Genomic DNA, 17176 nt, shown 5'->3' on the forward strand with positions numbered 1-17176 from the left:
CAAGTTGATTGAGAATTGAATTCTAAACTATTGGTGTAAGTGTAATGTTGCAACTTCTGATGGTGTGAGCCTCAAAGACATCAAATGAGTTTCTGCCTCTGGGCTACGCCAGTTACAGAGGAACATACAGCAGACAGCAAGATAAATAAATTCCACCTGATTAAAAATTTACTGTGGCAAAAGAGGAAGGTGTTCTGTAGCAAAATGAAATGCAACTATTTTTGTAGGTTCTTTCTGAATTTTCCTTTTTATATTCTCTATAAAATTCATTTTAATTTGCACATCTGATGACCATATGTATCTAGAATAATCATGCGCAGACTACAAATAGAAAATCAAGGCAAGTAACCTCAGCTTACTGGCAAGTATAGTGCTGTGTAAAAATGCTTTAACTTCCCCTGCTGACTTGTGCGTTAGAAGCAAAATGACTGTAAATTTACTTCATTGACATTGTTGAATGAACTGAGTCTTTGTGTAAAGAATCATGAGCCAGCATTCAAGTTATGTTCAAGGTCAATTCATTTACATTTGGAAATTAAAAAAAAGGCATATTGAAATGCAGTAAGTCCCGAGTAGGATGTATGAAAGCTCATTTATCAGGCTATTATGATGAGTATTTTATGCTATTAATGACTTTCCTTTAGACATGCTTATGCACTCGCCCTTCACATCCTCTTTAAATTTCTTTACCTTGTAAGTTTGACTATCTTATGAAAAACACTGCTTAAAATTCCACTGCCAACAACATGCAAATATTCAATGCTCTGGCCTTCCCATAGGAAACTTTACATGTAATACATCATTATTTAATCTCTTGCATGAGCTTAGGTTAGATAATCCAGGTGTCTATTTTTAATATTTTATTCAGTTAATCATATTTGTTAAAGATTTAGCCACAAAAAGAATAATAGCTCTTTTTTCCCCTTTCCTTTTTATAGGACACCACTTAGGATATAAGCTTGAAAAATTTGTAAAAGCTCTGGATCGTGTCGTGTTCCTTATCTAGCAGTCAGACAAGGATACATAATAGGACGTGGGTCTGAAGTCCTCAGAATCAGGATTTTCTGCAAGATTTTTATTTTGAAATCTTCTCCCACAACTGAGCCATAGGAGCTATGTGGGGAAAACAATCACAATTTACACTTAGAGCAAACTTAAAGTCTTCTGACAGTGTGAGAGTAGTGCAATGGGTATTCTCTCTTTCCCAAAACTTGGAAATCTCTGTGGTTATATGGCCCATGTTACCATGTTCTTTTAAAAGAAGTAGGTTGTTAAGATACGTTAATATTTTTTGATTTCCCAGACAATAAAGGAATATCTTAGGTGGAGTCCAGAGGATCCATTTTTATTGCAGCAATCTATATGATAGTGCTTTGACATCATGGGGCCGGGGGGTGCTCTTACCTCATTAAAGACATCAAAGAGTTTCCTGTGCCGAGAACTTCCCTGCATCATGGTAAGAAAAAAATTTCATTTTTCATTTTACAGAAATAATTTTTAAAAACTGTTTGCTCAGATGTTGGGAGGAGACGTAGAGTTTTAAGTTTAAAATATTGGGGCCCTACCAGGGACAAAGTGATGTTTAATGGGGAAATGCCCATTCATGCCAGTAGTTACCTTTTTCACAAGAACAAAGATCATCATATTTAATGAGCTCTGGCCATCAACACTAGAATGCCACAGGCTAGCAGCCTCTTTTAGCTGACTCTGGAACCAAGGACTGAGTCAGTTTTCTGGGGAAATGTTTTCTTCAGACTGGCTAATTCATTCTACCTGTGCAACCTGCTCTTAACTGTTCTCAGCCATGTCAGAGCTAGGGAGAGAGTGATGGTGAGAGATAAGCAGGTCACTGCACTTCTCTCTCCTCACATTTTTCCCCAAATCCAGCTTTGATTTGCTTTCTTCATATATATGAATAAACAAAGGGAGAGAATTGGCTCAGGTTGGGGGGATATTTTTCCCCTTAACTCACTACTGTCACTGGGTACACTTAGTTTTAGCTGTACTGATGATTTTGAAGAGATATTTACAGTTGTCCTTTAAAATGTCTGGTCAATTTACTTGCCTATTAAACTGAAGCTTGTCCCAGACACAGCTTGCTTTCTTTGCAACAAATTCCACAAACATTAAAGTGCTATATTTTTCAGTAAGGAATCAGCTTACTGCAGAGCATGCATTATGCAAACACACTAGCAGCCAATACAGCACTGTATGCAGCCAAGGGAACATCAGAAAGGTTATTTTAGAAAAAGCAATGAATCTCAGGACTTTCCATCTAGCATTTAGGCTTGCAATACAAGCTGACTTACCCTGAAAAGACAGGGGTGAACTCTAGGAAACCCAAAGCAAATTAGTAAAAGGCCTATGCACCCCTAATGCATTTTTTGATGAAAAGGCTTAATGCAATTGTAGTGGTGTTTGGGATTTTTTCCCCCTCTCTAAATCGTGTAGTGGTAATTTCTGTCTCTTAATGATCTAAAAATGGCTTGTCCTTAATGATTGTGTTGCCTATGGAATTCTGCAATGGTCCAGTTTCAGTCTCCACACAAAGGGAGATGTACCCCAGACTGATTCCACACCATTTCAGTACTGCTAATGAGATGGTTGATAAAGAGGTCCAGAGAACCTGATAGTGCTTTGAATCACACAGGTGGATTTTAAGCTAGAAATACCCCACTGAAAGTGTTATTAATGTATACATTTCAATTAGTTTTAAAAACATGTACATGATCAGATGGCTACATCTTTTTCACACTGTGCATATATATGCTATTAAAAAACATAAACCGTGCACTTCAAGATTTGTGTGGAAGTGTAATCTTTATTATTTTTACAGTAAATCTAGAAATATTTCTGCCTAAACATAATTAAACAATACCGTCTGTGACATTCCTTTTTTACCTCCATGGATAGGTCTGCAGACCAGTTTCAACTATGTTTGACAAAATATGGAAGTGCCAAAAATATTAAGCAGCACAGTTATGTCCCATGGGGTGCTAGAAGGTATTTACTCGGTATGGCAACAACCAAAAGACAGCTGGTGATTGATGTGAATTTTGGCTAGTCTGGTAGCTTAGAAATACGATTAGCAGCAGCTGATTCCTGTACAGACTTCAGAAAATGCACATTGGTAAAAGATATGTCGAATTTCCCATCCATGGAGATAAGCTTCAGCTGGCGTTCATGCATAACCGGAGAAGCTGCACCCCAGTCTAGGTCTGGATTCTACAGAAACTGAGAAAACATGACTTCAGGATGTGACTTCACCATAACCCAGTTAAATATGCTGTCAGCCCCACTACACTCCATGTTTTGTTTTGGAATGGCGGTCTAATCTTATTTTTCTGTGTCCCATTTCTCTTATGTTCTCCTTTTCAAAATACCCTGAGTCCAACAAATGGAAAAACAGGAAGTAAAAAGAAATAAATGTCAGGCTTGTTTCCATCTCAGCCTTTTGTCCTGTGTGCTGCATTTACATCAGCCCTAGAATCACAGAAAGCTGTGCAAGCCCATATTACAGCAATTTTCATCTTATCTATATTTTAGGCTTAGGCAATGACCATAGATGATTAATATGTGTGTGGCAAAACAGGCCAGGCATAAACCTCACACAGAGAAAATCCGATTTGATCATCAATAACGGTGACTAAATCATGCCTGACCATTCTTAGTGCTTAGAGCATGCTGAAAGAATTGAAGGAGTTCTTGGATAGGTAGGCTTGCATATCTTTACTCTAAATCTTTGGCAGGGATGGAAACATACAGGGAATGTTTGTGGAATGCAAAATAAATGTCTTTTTTAAAAAAGGCAATGCAATTATTTGTTTAACATAAATCTAAAAGCTTTGTCATTACAGTATGGACAAATGGTTTTGTCCCTAGAAATATAATTGTATTTTAAAGTTTAAGTAAGTGAAATGTTTACTACAGAGGATCAGGAAAAAAAAAAGCATCTGCTCTGGAAAAGAATTTTGTAGTAGGTTGCATTTACTCGGAACATTACTGTTCCCTTAGGAGACTGGCTTTTGATGGTATGTGTATTGACATTAATTACTCTTGTGATATTAAAACACTTTCAGTAGTTTTTCATTTATCGTTATAAGGAATTAATATCTTCCTCTACACATCATCCAAGAAGAAATGGAGACAATCAGTTTACCTTGCAATATAACAAAAGTTCTAAATGTATCAGTGACAGGTGTTACAGCATCCTTTAGGACCTCAATTACTTCTGCTGTTCTTAGATGCCAATCCCATGAAACATACCCTGGGAAAAAGATACAAAAGGAATTTATTATTGAAGGTGAGGTTTTTTTGCTTGACCAATGCCCAGATGTTGTATCTGGACTCATAATGAGGACCAAGAATGTCCTGCTTTGTGGTTTCATTTCACAAAACTGAAAGAATCTCTGGTGACATTCTGCTTTTGTGTAAACATTGTGTGTAAATGCTGAACAAAAAGTAACTTTCATGGATAGTCCATATGCCACTTCATCATTCTTCTTATCTAGTTTCTTTGGAGAGTGTAACAGATGTTCTGGTTTCAGATGATATTGTACCTTTTCAGCCTCCAAAAAAAACAATTCACCTGATGAAAATCCATAGGTGTCCAGGGTTCACTTTTTCTATTGTTTGCTTGTTATATGATGAGTGAGAATTCAATATCTTACTCGAAAAGTGAAGAGTAACTTTTTGCAATACATGCACTTAGAAACAATATTCAAGAATGAAAGTTTAGAAGTATGGCAGTTCTTACGAAAGAAAAGAGAGAAGAGTGAATCTCCAGAAAAAGAAACTGAGACATTTCACCAGACTTGTTGATCCAAACAACAGGTTGGGGTTGCTCTTCCCTGGCTTTTTTTTTTTGTATTTGTATTATTTGATAGCTTGAACTGCTATCAAACTTGATAACTCAATCAGAACTGAGATAAATTTTACCTATTTGCAGTTAGAAGAATAATTTACCTAGGAACTGAATTTCATACTGTGACATCTTCAGCAGTTTCTTGTGTAAATCACAGTACACAATGATTTTGCAATTTGTGGTTTAATAGGACTTGCAAAATGTTTCTGTTCTTGGTCTAGTGGATTTTATATTCAAAGGGAATTGTTTTTTTTGTTTTCTGTGTCAGATCAGCATTGTTTTCAGTGTATTTTCCACATACTTCCCTACAGCTACTTAGACAATACTAAAGATTTCCTTATTGCAGTGATTACTCAGTGCTTTATGGCAAAGCTTTCAAAGTCACAGGGCAGGCTGGCACTTAGCTCCCATTGACCACATAATGTTTGTGTTTTTGAAATCTCCTCATTGTTTTATCTCCGTGTCATAGAAACCCTGTTCTAATATTTATCTGACTGTATGGGGTTTGTGACTCTTTCTGTTAATTTTTCTTTCAGAAGTGTGATTTCTTCTGTTTCGCATGTGCAAGGTTTATGCATTTGTTTGTTGTCATAATAGTAGTGAGAAACTGGAAGATACCTGTAATTGTTTTGAGTCATTTGAAGTGAAGAAAAGTCTTTTAAATAAATGTGAAATAATTTTTTGGCAGTATCTAAGACTGGTTTGCTGAACTCTAGAAATGTGTGTTGCCAGGAAAGTATTAGGATAAGTATCAGAGCTTTACAGCTCTACGTAGTATGTGTATTAGAGAATGCCACTGATAACAGTGCATTTCTGTCAGAAAAGCATCCTTTCTCAGTGGCAGACATAAAGGTGAATTTCTAAGATTAATGGTTTTTTTTTGTATTTCTAGCATGCCAACAAATATGCTATGATATTTTATAGTTAACGTGCTCAGAATCATTCCAACATTTTACACTGATATATTTGTATCTTTGGGCTTTTGCTGAACCACAGATTCACTGTTTCTTATTAGAGCTTGTCTGAATCAACTGCCTTGGTTTATGATCTTACAGTGCATCATTGCCACTTGTGTAAGAGAGAGATAGAAATAGATATCCAGAGCTATTGTTTTGCCAGATAACCATTATTCACTGTCCATTTTCTTGATTTTACTATAAGGTGTAGACTACAGAAAAGATCTTTTAATGTTGCATAATCATAATCATAAATGTTACAGGGTTCCATGGCATTCATTTATCCTTTTCAATGCTGTTCATGTTTTCCTTAAAAAATAAGGAAATGAAAAAAAGTAAAACTAGAATGTGTATATATATTTCCATAATGTAATGTTATGTGGCATCTTTTTTTATGTCAGCAGAATATTGTACTGCATTCTTATTTGACTACCAGTGTGGGGTGTTTAAGTATACCCAAATGACCATCTTAATTTTAAACTCAGTTGGAGTAGCATTTCCTATATAATCTTTTTGACCAGCTTTGATCCTAGAGAGCTTTGATGAAGCTACTAATTAGTTTTTTGATTTGTCTGTGTTTAGGAAAGGAGATTTATTATAGTAGCACCCATTTTTGCCACTGATAATTAAAAGACTGTCAGCACTTTCATTATATAGCTCTAGTCTTGAAGGAGAGAATCCCTCCCCATCTGACACTTTGGATTATTTGTGAATGATAAGGGACTCTGAAGGACTTGCCACTTAGGTTAAAATTGACTGGAAACAGCGTTCCCGTGAACCACTCCAGCCATCAGTGCTATGAGGTAAGCACAGCCTGTCACTCTCTTCTCTTAGGAATATATTGGAACATTAGGAGCCAACTCCCCAGGTGTATTTTTGTGGGAAGCTAAGGTCTGCTGCAGATAAATACATTTAAAACCCCAACAAAATAAGAAATAGATTTACCGTTTTTAGAAGTTCAGCTTTATGTAACTTCTTCTTAAACATATAGAAATAATTTATTGTCTCCTTGAAAAGAATGTTCATACCCTGATAGTTTTGTCAGGAGCCAGACTCTGTGTTCCTCATTTTTGCACGTGGTCTGCTAACAGTATGTTACGTATCTGCTTTTAAAAATCTGATTTTCAAAACACGCATATGTCCTTTGCTCAGCCTAAGATGCAAGTGCAGTTAATCTGCATTCAGTTTTGTTTTGTATCTGACTATACGTGGAAGAACTCGGTTCACACAGGGTAGGTGATTCTTCACATCATTCAATTCCCATGCATTTACCACATCATATTCTAAAGCAAAACATTTACAGGTTATCTAAAATAATCAGCAATTCTGATTTTGCAAGAATCTGCAAAATTGGACTGTGACCTATGAGAATGAAATTCTTTCTTAGAGTAATGAGACATTTTTGTGGCTTTCTGTGCCTTCCTAAAAGCTCAAGGTGAATCCATGCCTGCTTATATCTGCTTATGTGACTTACTCCAGAAACTCCTGTTCACTGTTGCAGGCAAGGCTCTAATATGCTTCTTTGAAAATGTATTTATGTTTTATAAAAAGTAGATATAGCACATTGGCAGACAATATAAATATTACTGCATAACAACAATTCAGTTACTTCTAAAGACTCTTGAAGTAATGCATTATTTTTATTTGGCTGTCAGTGCCTTTTACATTTATAAAAGTGAGACGGCAGGGGAGGGTATAGGATTATATTAGACCTCTGCTTGCATTTATGCGCTTGTGAAGGACTATATGTATGGTTAATAAATTCTGTTAAATCAAATTCCTACCACTTATCAGAACATAAATTTTTTTCTATCTGTTCTCATTGACTTGCTTAAATAGACATCTCCCCCTTCTTCATTTATTTTATGATTTTCTCTACTGTTAAATCTGCTGTCAGAAATAGTAGCTTCTCATCAACTTCCTTCAGCCTGTAAATTATTTTTTTAGTAAGCAGCTTGTAATTGGCATCTTTAAGGGAAACAGAATAACAGTGTTTTGTAATTGGGAAAAAATATGAAGCGAACACTGTGTATTCTGTCAGATTGCTCCAGTTCTGGAGGTCTTGGCCTTTGGAGGGCAAAGGCAGTTCTACTGTTGCAAATTCTAGAAATAGCAAACATAACACACTTCTGTGTCAGTATTTATCAACACAGAGAAGGAGAGGCCCTTGCCATTGGACAAGTAAATTGAAATTGTGAAATGAACTCAATTTTCTTAGCTGTTCAGGAAGTTGTTTTCTGCTGAACCACATCAGCTGTTTGGTAAATCTCTGGATTTTTGGCATAAGACAGAAGAATTTCTTTTACAAACCTTCCCCATCCTCCCATCTCCCAGCAAGCAAGCAGGTTGTAGTTGGATTGTTGAGAGCATATTTAGCAATACAGACTTTTAAATCAAAGCATGATATTACATGTGTTCCAAAATAATTGTTTTCTTGCATTGTAATACAGTGTACTAACAAAAGACAATGAGTATTTTCACATTTAAAAAAAATATCAAAATGCAATTAAAACCACATGCATATTTGGAGTTTCCCAGGACGAAGAAAAATTACCATTTTAATGCAGTCTCTGGAACTTGTGACCATTACATTCAGAGGAAACAGGAGATGACACGCACACAAGTCAGTTGAGGCAAGTAAAACAATACAGACTTGTGGAATTTAATGTTATTACTTCTCTTGTTTAAATCCCCTGTTACCAGTTGGCTGGGCTTAATTACTATTTCTGAATTGTGATGAACTTCAAAGACTGGGAGGTGCTTTCAGATCTGATATGTAAAAATGAGAAATGATGTTGGAAGTTATTCTCAGCCAGATAGAACACACAGTTACTGTCTTATTATTGCAGTGTCATATATCATGAAAGAACAGATAAACAAACCTCTTCTGATTAGTTTCCACCTCATTTATCTACTTTGTATGAATTAACTATTGTCCTTGACACCTAGAGGTGAAACAGTCAAATCCTAGTACTTACGTGCAATAATAATGATGTTCTATGTATATAAAACCTTTCCTGGTTTTGCACATCAGAAATACTTTTCTGCATATGTGGTTTTGTTATGTGTGAAATATTTCATGATCCCACTCTCCTTTCTCCTCAGCTCTTGTAGTTTATTATTTTAGGATAGAAATACACACGTGACTTAAGCTACAAAATAGCTTTTATTCAATAATAAGCTACCTCTGGCCAGAATAAAACATCTGCTAATCAGGCAAGGCCACATTACACACTAATGGGTGGAATGAGGGGCATATTCTACCCAATGTAAACTACTAGTAGGTGTTTTCAGTGGATAAGATGTAATTACTCCAAAAGGTACAGTTAGCCATGCCTGTGAGGTATATGATAATTACGCATTGGTGGTTGTGACCTGATGTTTACATTTTGTCCACTACGGCGGTGCCACTGGCCCTAGGTGGGTATTGATGCTGAATCAAGGGCAGAATATCCAGCACTGAATGACCTCATACATCACACTGTCCCGCTCTCCCCCTCCCAGTGCTCTTTCTCCAGTACCTTTCCAAAATGCTTTAATTTTTGAGAAAGATTTTGGTGTGCCTGTTCTATGGCCATTAGATATTTCCGTCAGGTGTTAAAAATTATTTGAACAAATGCTCTTATTGAAATTTAGTAAATATATCCACCCTTCTGCATAACGGATTTAAATGTATGTTCCTATGCCAAAACAGTTTAGAGTATGCACAATGTCATAACTTATATGGTCCATTGGGAAGGTTTTCGGAAATACGGCCATAGCATCTCTGATTCACAAGACAGAATTGTGAAAAAAGCAGAGCAGTTGTTGTCTTGTCTTACCCAGTAATTCCAAGCAAGATATCACGTACTGGAATGCAGTCCAGAATAAAGCTGTTGCTTTTGCCCTAAGTGGGAAGTGGCAAATGTGGATTTCAAAGAAATGCTGCCAGCATTGATCCAGAATAGCCAAAACTGATTCTTAAAATACAGTGGCCTGAAGGGGCTGCACTATGAGTGGGAGATTTCAGCGTGATCACGTATGTTTTAGCTAGTACAGTTTTAGCAAGGGCAATCACTTTAACTAGTATGTGAATCAGAAGATTTGGAAAAATCTAAGATTAGTTTCCTGTGTTAAAACTTGAAGGCTATTGCAAAAATAATTTTGGCAATAAAATTTAATGACCAGCTAGAGATAGAATGTATCTTTTGCATATTATGTACAACTTTAGAGTATAATTTATGTTTCAATTTATTGTAGCTTGGAGTATATGTGCATGCCTATATTGCACAGGAAAACTAATAAATTTTTTTAGTGGTGAAGAAACTGCCATAAATGAGTGTATTTTAGAGATCTAATGCTCCTTCAAATTTATTCAGCCTTTTTGAAGTAATTAAATGTCAGTTAGATAGGAGATGATAGTTATCATAATTTCATTGACTGCATTTGCCTGTAAAGGAAGATTTTGTTTTACAAGGATTGATGATTTGTATTACCTGTTATCTAGACTTTGAGGATCAGTTTTTTATTGTGAGTGTAGTAGACAACACTTCTTTCTCTGAAGGCAACAGGTATGGGAAATGACAACAGCACATACAGACTATACCCAGGGTGATTCTCTACCTGCTGGCCCCAGCCAGGGCAGGGGATTGGGAATGGCGGGTTGTGGTCAGTCCACAGCCATTCCTCTCTGTGCTCCCCCTCCTCTCACTTTTTCCCCACTTCAGTGCAGGTCCACTCTTTAGGCCACAGTTTCTTTGGGAAATATTCATCTCCTCTGGCGTGTGGCCTGCCATGGGCTGCGGTGTGGGTTTCTGCTCCCCCATGGTCTCCTCACAGGCTGCTGGGGAACCCCTGCTCCAGCCCCAGAACCTCCTCCACACCCTTCTCCTCTGGCCTCGGTACTTGCAGGGCTGTCCCTCAGGCTGTCCCTCAGGCTGTCCCTCAGGCTGTCCCTCAGGCTGTCCCTCAGGCCTGTCCCTCAGACTATTCCTTAGGCCTGTCCCTCAGGCTGTCCCTCAGGCTGTCCCTCACGCCTGTCCCTCAGGCTGTCCCCTGGCTGTGGGGCAGCGCTTTGCCCTTTCCCAGACCGGTTTCCCCAGAGGTGTCGCTGAGGGGCTCAGCTGGGCCCTGCTCGGGGGCGGCCACAGAACCAGCTGGAACCGGCTGGAACCGGTCCTGTCAGCGCGGGGCAGCCCCGGCCTCTCCTCACAGAGACCCGCTGTGGCCAGCGCCTGGGCACATGCACTCAATACAAGTTGCTTCAGAGTAGGCAGCCACATACACTGTGTACATCTGTGCAAGTTTGCCTAGCTATACGTACACCTTAAGCTCACTATGGAAAAACAACACAGAGTTCAGGATGGGCTGCAAAATTCAACAAAGAAACAACTGTTCAGACAGCTGGTTGCTGCTAAGGGCTTGGCTACTGTGGCTGCAGCTTATTTAAAGATCACTCAGGTATGTGCACAATTAAATGACACTCAGTATAGATGGGCCATCAGAGCTCTGCTGTCCGTTTTAGTTAGTGTATAGTATTTAAGCGTACATTGGGGAAGATTGAGCGCAGATTGACTTCCTGGACATTCAGCCAAATGATCGATACTCGCTATAAATTGCTTTGCAGTTTGTTTCCTCTCACAGATTCTTGCCAGTAGTTTAGGACTCACTTTTCCCTGCAGTGAGGGGAAGAAAAAAAAAAAGAAAAAGGAGAAAAAGAAGACTTGGAAAGACCAGCTGCAGTCACACTTCTTATCTGCACCATGCAGTTCCAGAGAATAGGACCGAGAGGGCTGGCCACGTGCAGATAACTGTTTGAGAGTCATTCTGGTATAAGCCTCTGGAACTCCACAATGCTCTGTATGCAATTGACTCTCCTAAATGCTAGAGACTTTTACTTTCTGCTGTTGCATCCAAAGCTTTTCAGTAGAAGGGGCCACTGGTGGTGATTTGTTAACAAAACCAGTGTTCTGCAAGACTGAAGGCATCTGTTCCCTGGAACTTTGTTCCTACTGCAGCCTCTCAGTGCTGCATAGAAGAGGGGAGTGCTAGATGGCATTTGTTATTATCATATTTTCCTCTGCTTTTAACTAGGTTTATTTTTTATTGATGTGAAAGAAAGTCAGCAATGACCTTCCTGTTCTCAAGTTGCTCTCAGAAAGAGAAGGTAAAGGTATAGCCAGAAGTTGCCTGTAGCGAGCACCTGAAAGGGCAGCAGTGAATGTCAGAGCTGAAGGCTGGTGCAAACTCATCACAGCTTTTTCTAGTGGTCCATTTGTGTATGTTGAATTACTGATCGTTCACCTATAAAACAGTTAATATATAAATAAACATTTTGTCATAATAGTCTGATCACAGAAAACTCTTCTAATTGCAAGAGATGATAAATGATCTGGGGTTTGTTTAATTATTTTTTAGTAATTTCTGGTGAACATTACTAGGAAAAGCCTGGTTAGAAAAGTCAAATGAGCAGTGACATACCTGACACAGCAAATTGGCAAAATTCCTACGGCCGTTAGCTGAAACAGTAAATGGAAGCAGAACAGCTCCTACATATTTATAAGAAAAAACAAACACCTGTTTGGATGGCTATAATCTTTCACAGCCAGTTGCTTTATGTTGTAATTACAGCGTGTCCTTGTTTTATGGTAACCTATAGGACAGCCAGCCCTTGGCAGGCCCCCACCTCAGTCCATCCCTCCTGACTGTGCTAGGAATGTACTCCTAGAACAAGGGTTTCTTTCTGTCACTTTAGCAAAGAAAGTTGCCAGCAAATGCCAGGAGCTGGACCAACGTGTTCCAGAATGAACTTTGTTCAACCTCCCCCCAGGTAGGACAGTTCTGATACTGATAGTAACTTCAGAGGAGGAGGCTTCAAATGAAGAAAAGAGATAGTTAATACAAATTTTTAAAAAGCTAAGTATGCCTTTGTTTCTGTTTCTTCTGAAGTAGCTATCATTTGTGATAAAAAGGTATAGAACCACAATCATGGTGATACATTTATCTGAAGAAAATGTTTTTTACAGTCTATCGGAGATTTTCAAATAAACACATCTTGACATTGATTCAGTGGTTTAGCAATGCGGTAGCTTTGTTCTTCCACTACATGGAAAGGCTCTCAAGAGAAATGAAAAATTGAACTGTATCTTCAAACCACTTGGGTTCAGATGCAGAAAACAGTAAACCCCACAGGAGAAGCTTTTGAACACAGAGTTTTTATACTTCAGAATCTGTTTGTGTCAAGGTCAAGTTTTAAGTCTTGGCTTTGCTCTGAGGCCTGACTTGTCACCCTGCTACAACTTTTCTAAGTAAAAGCAGTGGTTCTGCAGCCTTCCAAAGGAAAAAGAATGTGTTGGGATGCTGTGGGCCATGATCTCTTCCTTTACCATTTCTACAAAGTTTAAAATATGTTGAACTTGACAGCTGAAGTATTAGAGACTGAGGTCTGACATAGTAATAGATACTCCTACAGGCTCTTGAGCAGAAGCTGTGCATGGGTTTTGCTCACTAACATACTGGATATCTTGGCTGACTCCCTACCTTAGCTGCAGGCAAGTAGTTACACTGATTATGTGGCCCCTGAAATTATTATGGGTGTATAAAAGGTATATTTTGTGATCTTAGATTACAGATTAGCTAAAATAATTTGCTTTGTTGGGTCTGAGTTTTGTGCTTCTGAATGGTCAGATCTCTGTGAACACACTTTTAATTTATCAGGCTGTGAAAAATACGACTGGTTTCCATTAATTTCTAAATCTAAAGAAATAATGTGAAGTAGAAGAAGTGATTCAATACGGTCATTCTGGTTTTCATTGGAAAATATGTTTGTACTGTCACTGATTGGGTAGAACTGTGGCATCACCTGCTGGAAATATATTAATTGTGGTAAGCAGGATACAATTTTTATTTGTTCTCTTATCACTTCAGATAAGAGCTGTGGGGAGCTGTGTGAGTGACTTTGCTAAGAATAACCCAAAATCAAGAACTGTTATGGCTACTGCAAGTGATTCCTCAGAATGTGAATGAACTGGGTAGTGGCTGAGTTTGTCAGTGTCACCTGAGCAGCAGATGTAGCTGCTGAAGGCTGCAACGGAAGTTACAATTACTGACAATGTGTATGAACTTGAAATGCATAGATGCTTTCCATCTTAAGCTTCTTATTTTTGTTTGCTTATATGATGATTTCATAATTTTAACATAGTTCATGGCACAAACTGACATTTGGAGTCTGTGTCATATATATTGCAAGGGTGTGCTGGTGGGCAGCTAAACTGTGTTCCACAGGTGCCACTAATGCGTCTCTAGTCTGTTCTTTGCTCCTTTGAATTACAGAATAGATAGTTTAGAGCACAGAATCAATAACGTGATACAAAGGTAGCTCATTAACTGCATAACCCAATGAGTCTGAACAATCAGATTTAAGACCCTTGGACAATAGCAGTCCCCTTGATGAGTTGTTCTGTCCTAGACTGTCTCTGAACTCTGTCTTCAGTTCCATATAAATGTAGACATACTAGATGTCACAATAGCTGTCTGAGCAGTCTCCTAAGAAAACTTTCTGACTGCTGGAAATATGGTTATTTCTTCTGAGCATCTGTGGTTTTTTACCTCTTTCCCTTTTACTTTGGGAGGTGGGGTGGATGTGTCACTCAGAGAGAAATACCTGCAGTTTTTCTACTATAGTGGAGAAGTTTTATGAGCACTAGTAATATAAATTGACACCTGATTCTTAGCCCATGAGCTATAGCAGAATTCTTGAAGAGGTTTGGCAGTTGTTTTAGTATTTCATAGGTTATTTGTATATGTGGTTTACGTTTCTCCATAACCATAATGGATGGCAAACCAGAATCTAAACTTTTTTTTTAAAACTGCTATGATTTTTATTGCCTGAAAACCTTATTAAGCATGGAGAGCAAGGGTTTTCAATTCTTGGTCTTATGAACAGCTTTTATGGAAATATAAACAAAGAAGTGAGGGTAACTCTTCCCCCGCTCACCCATTCTAATTTTGAAATGAACCTGATCATTTTGCTACCTATTTCTATGTTGGCATTTCCCCTCTTTCTTCCCCTTTATATGTAGTGGTAAAAATAGAATATTGGTACAGTTTAAGCAACTTAGTTGTTAATTTTATATTTTTTGTGTTTTTTATTATGAAGTTTATATAAAATTTTGTGAAGAGGTAAGGGATTTATATTCACTATTGTTTTTCTGTCTGAAAAGCTGTTCTAAATTCAACCAGCAATGTTCTTTTTGTGGTATCACTTCTTATTTGGCTGCATTTTGTGTAGGAGGGTCAAAATACATGCCTTTGATTTATGTGGCAATGTAAAGAACAGCTACAAATGCCATGAGGCAGACAGTTTGAGTCTATCCAATTGCTAAGTGTTTCACTGTGAAAAATGACTCCTCGTTCTTTGGATCACAGAGATTGTACAATTACAATTTTAATCAATCCAACACAAGATTCATTGGTTCTTACTGCGCAGAGCACACAGTCACGGTCCAATAAATCTGCTTCTGATGTGCAGATCCAGACTCCTGGAGCCTCTAGAGACTGTATACAAATGATAGGCATGTCTGCATTGCCTATGTATTTGCATGGTGTCAGGCATACAGGAGGGCTTGCTGATACTCTTCTGACTTCTAATGTGGTATTTTATGGCTTGCATTTGAACGATTAGAAATGATGTGCTGGAATTGGTGGATGCAGGAGATCACACTTACTCCTTTTTCTAGTTTTTGTCTTTCTCTAAGTGAGATTTTGGTGCTTTCAGACTCTTCTGTTGAGGTTTAACTCTGGGTGAATAAGATATTCATATTCCCAGGGCTAATAATGTATTGCAACATTTATAAGAGCCTGTCTGACCTGATCCCTTTTGAAAAACCACAAAACTGTCAAGTCATGGGAAACGAAGCATGTGGTGGACGGGCAAAGATACATCCCGTTGAAAGCAACAGGAATGGACAGAGTGAAGCTAACCCGGCATTCTCCATGATACATAGAAATGTTTGTATACAGTTTACCAAAAATTTAAGTATTGGTCTGAAAGAGAACTGACTTTTATCCATATATTCAAAAAAACCCCAACAAACAAACCAAAACCAAAAAAGAACTCCCAAAGGCAGCAAACCATTTTTCCTGAAAAGCAATTTTGGGTCTGAGGAAAGTGAAGTCTTCAAGGAGGGATATGTCCTTTGAGGTGTCTCTGAAGAATTTAAACAAGTTGTAAGCTTCTGACTGTCCTGGGTTAACGGTTGGATTTGATGATCTCAAAGGTCTTTTCCAACCTAAATGATTCTATGACTTATTCCAGACAAACGTGTTAACAACTGTTACTTAGATTCTCTCAAAGTTTTGTCTGAGCTGAACATGATTAGCACCAGTCCTGCTGGGGGGTTTACAACAGCATCTAAACATTCTCCAGCATGCAGGAGGAAGTTAGTAGAAAAGCAGCTCTGTTGCTGTACCCAAATTTATTGCCTGGCGCAGCACCTGAAAGAGTCTCTCCTGTGCTGACGGTCTGGAGGAGACAGGAGAGAACTGCCTGAGCTGAATGTGAAGGACTGGCAAGACAAGAGGGACAGACAGTAACCTGCTGGTGAAGGAGAGGACAGTAAGAACAGAAAACTGAAGTATTTGATGAACAACCAAAGACATAACAGCACTGAATGAGAAACCCAAGTATCTTGTGGAAGGAATTATTAGCAGGACATGAAGAAAGCAAGAACAGAAATAGTGGTGAAAAAAGAGAGGGCATTGGACTGAACTTCAGGGATTACAGAAGCATTGGAGGGTACAGAGAGGAGCCAGGCCATAGGAAAGAGAAGAACAGGACACTAAGTAGTAGGTTATGCCATTCCTAGCATTTCCTTAGTTGCAGCTATGGGATTTTAAATTACAATATTCTTCTGATACAGCATGGGTCCTTTTGAATTTGATGTCCAAATCTCTTCTGGCTTCCCTTTCAATATTTAACTTTTTAGTAACTAAGGAACTAAGAAACAACTTCAGAAAAGTTAGTGCAAAAAATACAGACTGAAAAAGGCATCTAGTAAATTCATAAAGTATCAAAAATTTAATTATATTTATAAGTTTTTAAAAATACTTGTTAATTTGAACCAAGCAATCAAGAAACCGTCATTTATGATTGACAACATGAGTTTTTTGAACATCTTTGTTAACACCTTGAGAGAAGTTACAGCAATACTGCCTAGAAACCAAATAATTATTAAGATAATTTTGGTAGATTATTTTCTGTTCATTTATAGATATTTCTAAAAGAGGTAGTTGCTTTGTAACAACAGAAGGAACATAAAAAAGTAGATTTTGGTTTAAGTAAGTGTTTTGACCTCTTGTAGGTAAATAGTGTCCATTT

The 17176-nt window shown here is 38.0% G+C and overlaps 1 long non-coding RNA gene across 1 annotated transcript in view; it reads left to right on the forward strand.

The window, feature by feature from the left end:
- LOC129737371 (uncharacterized) overlaps nt 1–17176 on the forward strand; it is a 317075-nt gene that overhangs the window by 157590 nt on the left and 142309 nt on the right. The gene's annotated exons all lie outside the window — the stretch shown is intronic.

This window comes from Falco cherrug, chromosome 14 (assembly GCF_023634085.1).
Source record: "Falco cherrug isolate bFalChe1 chromosome 14, bFalChe1.pri, whole genome shotgun sequence".
In the NCBI taxonomy this organism is placed as follows: domain Eukaryota; kingdom Metazoa; phylum Chordata; class Aves; order Falconiformes; family Falconidae; genus Falco; species Falco cherrug.